Genomic DNA, 7196 nt, shown 5'->3' on the forward strand with positions numbered 1-7196 from the left:
AACACTTTATGAATAATTTCAAACCAACACACAACTTAGACATGCACACACACACACCCACACACACTCACTGCATGCCAATAGTAACTTACGAGCGTGCATAAAATGTTGAGCATTTGCGCTTTTATTTTAGTTTGAGCAGCACTCAAAATGTTTTTCATTTTTGTTTTCTATTTAGTTATTTTATTTAATTAATTTTAAGCCTTTGAGTGGGAATGTTAAACCAAGAAAAATTCAAGTCTTTAAAGTATCTTATAATTAAATCAAACTAGGTTCAGACTAATTGATTCAGAGAACCAGACAGATCAACACTGAACATTAAATATTTAACTCGTTTAAAAAGTGCATGGACAGATCTGACAGTTAAATACTTGATCTTCTTATTGAAACTTGGCTATTTTACAATAACAAATACTATTTAATAAAATATATTGAACTCAAATACAAACTTTTGTCTCTCTTACTCTACAGTCTACGCCAATTGTCCACAACAAATTTTTAAAAATTTTGTAAACATAAAATAATAAATACCATGTACTAAATATCAAATATGTACTACTATACTTTTATTATTATTAATAAATGATTTAATTCACAATAATAAACCAGGCCATTGAATTAGTCACTAAATACATGAAAGTATAGAGTCAAGAAATCTGTTGATATACATATTAACTATGCATATGTATAAACATACACATGTATCTATATATAATTGCAATTCGCAACCCTTTTCTCTGCATTGTCTGCCGGTGTATTCCTATTTTCATGCTGCAGTCGCCACGTTTTCATTTTTTAATTAAATTGCTTGCCAGGCGGGTAAAAATATTTGGGAGCTTCCGTAGACTTTGTGTGGTAAATTTACTATGTAATTTCCGCCAATGGGGGAGGGCCGACGGGGCGACACACACTTGAATTTTAATGAAAGATGCGGTGGCCAAAAATGTGGCACATTAAGTCATAACTCATGAATGCTGCAGGTTGCTTGCACTCAAGACTTGAAAAAAAGGAGGAAAATAATCAACCCAGGCCATGGCCAGCAGAGTCATATATATATAGATGTGTATATATCTATATATATTGTATATATACATGTGCTTATAAAGTATAAAATCTGGCATGCGCCATGGAACGCTCTCAACAAGTTACAAATCTCACGGCTACGTGCCCAAAAAGTCTCTGGCATAGGAATGCGAACTCCGGACGACTCCGTGCGACTCCGGACTCCGTCTGCCAGGCATTGTTATGTTTGTCGCGTAGATCTGATCAATGACCTACGTGCCGCTGGCAGCGCTTGGTCTATTGAGCTGTGCCATTAGCTTTCAATAGGGTAGAGCTAGAGCTAGAGCGGAAATTGTGGCAAATTGATTGAACTAAATGGCAAATATCAGTCGCCAAATTGGCTGTGACAATGAGCAGGCTCTGCCTCTCTCTATCTCTCTCACTCTCTGTATATCTTTCCTTCCATTTATTCATCTCTATCACAGTCTTTGTCTCTGTCTCTCTCACTCAGTTTTTCAGTTAACGCGCCAGGCTGGCTAACAAGCTGCTGGCAAACGCACTTGCAGCTAGACATGTTCTCTATATGTCAGTCTCAAGTGCCGCAGCCAGACGACAACATACGACGCAACCACTCGAACACTTCTACCTTTAAAGCTGTTTACTGTTGTTGTTGTTGTTGTTGTTGCTTCTGCAGCTGCATGTATGGTCTTGGAAATGACATAGCCAGAACTGTTCGCATCTATTCAATATGCATAAAAAATATGCAAAATTATTTAGCTTAACTCTTTACCGACTAAGCAATACGCTGTAATGATAGAGTATTATGTAGGAATCTTATTTAAAAGTATAAAAGAAAGCGATAGAGCACTATATATAATGCACTAAAAGTGCATCTACTTTTTACATGTCTCAAAACTGAATTCATACATCTGTATGAAATATCGGATTCTTCTCTCTAACTCGTAGGAAGGTATTTTAATGACTTAAAAAGTTGTGCATCTTCAATTACTTGATCTTATTGAAACTTGGCTATTACTTTAGTTTTTAATTAATATATAAATCATAAAGATAGATTGAATTTAATTGTAATTTAAACAGACAATAAACTACATCTATGTTAAATACATAGAATCTAGTTTTACATATTATAGAATGAGCGAAAAATTAGTATTTTAAAGTTCAATGAATCATTGCATAAAAAATAGGCTATTAGATATAGAGTAGAGTGTCATAGACAATAAGTACATTACAGTAACAAATTCCACTTCTAATTCTGAATATATTCTCGTTTCCTTTAAATAAATACGATATAAAATATAACTCAAAATAATTATATGTTCCGGCAGTACAGTATTAAAACAAAAAAAAACAGGGTATAGCATCTCCAACAATCAGCACATTTCAATAGTCGTACTCTTAATACTACTGGAAAAAAAAAAGGAAAACGGTATAACAGATGGAAAAGTACTTGCAGGCGACAGTGATTGCTAGGCCCACGCCAATTGCAGTTAAGGAACAGCATCATAATATATAATATGTATATATACATCCAAATGAAGCCCATTGGAACTGGAGAGCTTTTCGATGAAGAACAGGAGGGAGAGCGTAGGAAAAGCACTGGAATAACGAAACGTGATAAGTCAAAGTAGGGAAAACGAAGATTGATTCGAGTTGTGGACAGCTTTGTCCAGTTTTGAATGCACTTTTCTCCATTTTCCTTTGGGCCAATTAATCAAAGTGCAAAATATACTCGAATTCTGGTATTGATTAATTGACTCTAGTGCCAAACGCAATTAGTGCTTAATAAATTAGTTGGGAAAAGTTAAGCACAGCTGAAATACGAAGCGACCAACAAAGTCAAGATTTTCCATAATAAGATGCCTTTATTTCACTTCGTGCTTTTTATTTGCTTCAGATGAATACACAATAAACACCGCAAAGAACGCGAATTTAAAGGATTTGAAAGAAAGAGACTTACTATAAATAAAATATAAAAAAAAAAAAAAAAAAAAAAAAAAAACAAAAAAAAACAAAAACAAATTGAGTTAATGAATAAAGTCTTCAAGAATCTCTACTCTATTATCGAAGTGAAAATCGTTTAAGACAATTTTTAAATTAATATTATATGCATTTGTATGTATAATATTAATAATTACGATCAACGACAGAATCAAATTCAATGCCTTCATTTATATCGAAACCAAAATAAATCTTAATAACCTATCAGAGATAAATTTCCTTGTTTATAAAACTATATAAATGTGATACTTTAATATCGATATTTGATCTAATTTGTATTTAAATAATTTGTAAGCCGTAACAATAATTCCTCTACTTTCAGCTAATTATCTATTAATCAAACAATCAAAAAGTTGCTTTCAATCGAAGTCAAATGAAATATATGAATTTATTTCTTTATCGATCAACCAATTAATATCGATATATATTAGATAATAAATTATGTATTTTAATTTTAAAGCACCCGACCAATTTCTATCGATATTTATCAATATATTTTTTAATTTTATTTCCCAAGACTTTTAATCAAATTAGTTATTTTATTACTGAGTGTTCTAAGCATGGATTTGATAGTTATCGACACTAGAAACACTTTGTAAATTCAACAAAGTTCATATATATAGTTCACAGTTTTACGGTAACCAAAAGGAACTCGACTGAACTCAATCCATAATCAATTCATACGCATTGAAGAGTTTATCTTTCTTCAGCTATAGGAAAGTCAGGTGAAAACAATTCAATCAGTTCCAGTCGACTCTATGAATAGAACAGAGGTGAAGCCCATGCGTTTGTTACCTTGTTACTTTTGTGCGTTGCCCAACACTGCTCACTTTAACTTGCCTGGGCGTCAAAACTCTTTTTGTTTAACGTTTCGCTTTTTGGCTTGTCAAGAGTTTCACTTTGATGCTAGCCCGATTGGTTTGAGTCTGAACAGGACTTGACTCGACTTGGTTTGGCTTGGCTTGGCTGGTCTTGGCTTGACTTGGGTTGATTTTTTTGTGCTTGTTTAGTGCCGACTCGAGTGGATTTATTGTTTCGACTGGCAAACACAAATGGCGCCCTTTCCTTACACAGCCAGGCTGTCATGCACAATATTCGCCTCCTGTTAACAATGGTTGTCAATGTTTGCGGCTTCTGCTGCATGCTGCTCGTCCTGCTAACAGCAGGACGCTTTCATCACTTCAATTTCGATGGCCCGACATATTTGTTATTGTTGGCGTTAATGTTCTGCTGACATGGCCACATAGATACATAGATACATAGATGGCATACATACATGAATTGAACATGCTTGAAAGCATTGGCTAGAAAACTCAAACTGTGCCGAACTCTTCACATCACAGGGACTGTGGTCTGTGGCCTATGGCCTGTGGCCCATGAGCCGAGCTATTGACATAACTTGTGGCATGCCACAGGACAATGTGTGGCAAATGCCTTTGTCTTTAACTTGGTCGCCAGTCTGGCTTACCTCAATCTTTGGCTTCACAAACTTTTGAATATGAAACAATAAGAATATAGATAGATGGACATCGAGATAGATATATGTAGATGTGAATAAATATTTCTCTTATTGTTAACCAAACGACAGGCCTAACAATTGCCAGCGGCTGTCAGTTGCATTTTGAACGTGAAGTACAATTGGGGCTTTATGAGGATTGAATAAGGCGAAGAGATGCTTCTTAAATGAAATATTAAATGAAATTAAATACTCAAGCTCAAGAGTTCGGCATAAAAGTGTTGAAGTGTAAATTTAGAAGTTACAGTGTCGCTCAACTAGAGAGATTTGACAATTTGCAAAGTTTCTTCAACTTAAAATTCGATTTTAATGTAATAAATTTGATAAAAAAAAAAAAAATTAATCAGCTAAGTTTGCAATAGTATAACTTAAGTAATTTTCATAATTTATATATGTAAATAAAAATTAAGTACAATATTAAACCAAGTCGAAGCTAAGATCAGGGTATTTGCTATATACTAGCATTAATTTCAAATATAACTAACTATTATATATAAAGAAAATTTCATGATTTAGTATTTTTACCTAAATAAATATAGAATTGTTAAACTGAATACTAAATATGTATATAAAATATAGTATAAAAACATAGTATAATAGTATAATAATAATAAATAATACTTATTGCTAAACTGCTATACAAAACTATAATAATTTGTTTTCATAGTTTAATAAAAAACATTGATTTTGTAAGTAAAAATAATAAGGTTGGTGAATTTTTATGTATTGTGATTTTTATACATTTTTAAGAAATATTAAAAATATATATTTTTTTTAAACATGAGATTTAGGTACTTAAACTAATAATATACTAAAATAAAATGTTTGATTAATAAATTTTGATTTAGGTCGATAAATTTAAATTCAATTTATTTTTTAATTTACTGTCGTTTATTTTTTAATCATTCATTCATTTTCAAGAAAATGTAATTGATTTTTTCTTATAATGGATTATAATAAATCTTTATATAATACATCTTTATATAATACAATGCATAAGCATAAGCATAAGCATATAAAAAAAAGCCTTTATTTCAAATATAACAGTTTAAGCAGTATAAATATAAATGTATAACTATACAAATATTCCCATATTTGAGCTCCAAAATCTGGATACAACATGTCTCTTTCTTGAAAAATCTATTAAAAATATGTCATCCTTTAGCCGCAATGAGATAATTAAAGTATTATCTAAATTTATTTATATACTTCAAATCATGTTCGCGATTTGTTAGCTAATTGTCCAGATAGCGCAATGCTCTAGGGAATGGGCCGGCGAAAAAGTGAAAGCGAAACTTCTTTGCCTAATTGGATGACAGAACGAAACGGCGTGTCAGAAATGGGCAACGGGCATGCGAAGGCCGTTTGGAGAATCGCGTGACACTTTTCCGCCAACTGGCGACAAATGGGGTGGAGCAGGATGATGAGGAGTAGAAGAAGAGCACACTGGCGGAACTCGCATAGCTGGAGCCGAGCTGCCGCGTGGCTTTTATGGTACTTTAAACAGCTAGCCAAATGACCCAGACGTTGGCCAACACAACATGCAACATGCCAAGCAGCGAACAGCCGGCAAAACGCTTTGGTCGACCGCCGACCAGACACACGTTTAGCCTGACGTCGCGACGTCCCACTGTAACGGCCAATGGCTCGTCATCAAGTTTTTAAGTGCTGCATAAAAAACAAATAAGGTGAAAGAAAATGTTCCGACTACGTTGACAACTTTTACGCCCGTTTTTCCTGCCAGACTTGCTATGTAATTAAGCATTTTTTTTTCTACCAACACTACTACCACTTCTTCTTCTTCTCCACTCCCTCATCTTCTTCTTTTAGTGGTTTATAATGAGCATTTGATCACGGGCCGAGCAGGCGCCGCATAATCAATGCACGTTATCGCCGCCTTTTTTATGGCTGGCCAGCAGCAAAGTGATTCTCACTCTCTCTCTCTCTCTCTCACTCGCTCTCTCGTTGCGTAGAGTGTGACTTTTATGACTGAGAAATACTTAAGGATTGTATGTGGAGCAAGATATAGTATAAATGAATGCTACCATTACTGGAATTTATATGTTGTGTATATATGTACATAAAAGTGCCGCATGTGAAGCATAATTATCTCTACTTAAGTACTTTTACCGACAATATGATACATCTATATTAATTTGAGTATTCTTTATCTATAGATATGTGACTAGATTAAATATAATATATACTTTAGATATGTATACAGAAATAAACATTTAAAAATCATTGTTTTATATTAAATTGATAAATATTGTAAATAAATGCATTAAACTTACCTGGCAGGTAATTTATTATTAATATTATTTTGTTTTAATTTAATAAACTTAATTTTTTGAACACTTCAAAGTCATATTAATTGTATATGCAAGCATGGGTAATTTATAGATCCCCACACAAAGAGTAAACCGATCAGCACAGCAGGCGCGCACAGACTAAAACACAGAATTTGGCATGGAGTTAACATAGCTCAAGTTAGCTAGTTCTCACGCTCTCATTATCTACAGCTACTCCCGCTCACGCCATTGCTAACGCTCGCTCTGGATCTGTTATATGCATAAAAATATTTCGGCATACACACTAACACTAACACAAGATTACCCAATGCAGCTAGTTCTCACGCTCTGGCTCTCATGCTTATGAC

The 7196-nt window shown here is 33.6% G+C and overlaps 1 long non-coding RNA gene across 1 annotated transcript in view; it reads right to left on the minus strand.

Moving 5' to 3' along the window:
• Positions 1–6975, minus strand: part of LOC26528001 — a 35036-nt gene extending 28061 nt beyond the window's left edge. Inside the window, exon 1 of the long non-coding RNA XR_001449411.3 lies at positions 6832–6975. This is a non-coding gene — a long non-coding RNA (uncharacterized LOC26528001). The remainder of the gene's footprint in view (positions 1–6831) is intronic.
• Between the last annotated feature and the right edge of the window lie 221 nt (positions 6976–7196).

This window comes from Drosophila mojavensis, unplaced genomic scaffold, assembly GCF_018153725.1.
Source record: "Drosophila mojavensis isolate 15081-1352.22 unplaced genomic scaffold, ASM1815372v1 contig_36, whole genome shotgun sequence".
NCBI classification, from domain to species: Eukaryota; Metazoa; Arthropoda; class Insecta; order Diptera; family Drosophilidae; genus Drosophila; species Drosophila mojavensis.